The sequence below is a fragment of the Xyrauchen texanus genome, chromosome 10, assembly GCF_025860055.1.
Source record: "Xyrauchen texanus isolate HMW12.3.18 chromosome 10, RBS_HiC_50CHRs, whole genome shotgun sequence".
NCBI classification, from domain to species: Eukaryota; Metazoa; Chordata; class Actinopteri; order Cypriniformes; family Catostomidae; genus Xyrauchen; species Xyrauchen texanus.
In genome coordinates, this window is record NC_068285.1 from 10,601,371 (window position 1) to 10,602,633 (window position 1,263).

A 1,263-nucleotide genomic window follows, 5' to 3' on the forward strand; every position below is an offset into this window, starting at 1 on the left:
AATTGATTACTGTACTTATATAATTGAGTACTGTACTTACATAATTGATCATATTGTAATAATATCACCTGTAGTATGTCTGTCTGTCCTCTGGGATGTTATAAGAACATTCTGAATGAGAAAATATATTTTACAGTTTTTCTTTATTTTTTTTTATTTATGTATAAGTTGCAGGTGAGTTGAGTGAATGAGTGGCATCTCCTGTGTTTTAGCGTAGTGAGTGAAGTTTTCAGACGGTCCCTTACATCTGCAAAACCGAATGTCCAAACGAATGTCGAACGTCGTTCCCGCGCTCACAGATTTTGCTATGAGTGCATGACCTCAGTTGCTGCGCATGTAACTCCTGTAAAGGACGATATTAATGAATATCATCTACCCGCCTTAAAAACCTCGAAACAATACCACACAATTTGACTCGCTTTTGGCGCCCCCCACTGGACATTTCACTGGGAAACTGCAGGGAAACACGTAATGTAGTACATAATTTTGTTTTGCAAAAATGTTGCCATGGTCACTTAATGTTCATGAGATCAGGCTGAAAATCTTCATGCAACTATAGTTTTTTGCTTAAAACATTTACGACATTAAACCAGAAGAAAAAGGTGCATACATGACCACACACGTTGTCTGCTTGTTTACCAATTTGCACAAGCATTGTGCGCATGCCAATTTACATTTTGCAGTCAAAAGCAGAAAAGAATCTGACGATTTTAAATCTCATGTAAATGCAGTTTTCTTGCGTTGTCAGATTTTTTGAATAAGCTAATTTTTGGTAGTTATCAACTATTGGTGTGCATGTACAGTAAATGCGCTCATTGTTAATAGGGCTGGGCGATATATTGAATATTCACAATATATTTGTGATCATTTTGCTGACGATATAAAATTAAGCAACAATATCACAATTAGTAAATATCACGATAATTTTAATGCACTTTTTATTTGGCTATTAAGTTCCATGAAGACTGTGTCATAACATTTGATTTGCTATTTTTTTAATAAATAAAAATAATATTATAATTAATTGATTTAGTGAAAAACAGGGAAAAATCATTGTAAATTTAAGGACCAGTTTACTATGTTTTAATAATTTCATTTAAATATTTTCACAATTAAAATTTCTAATATTATAAGCCATTTCAGACAAATATATATCGAAAATTTCAATTGATTTATTGCCAAGCCCTATTGTCTAAACAGTCTGCTTGAAACTGTGTTGTGAGAAATATTTTCCATACTGAGCTCAATAATACGGTAAACCTG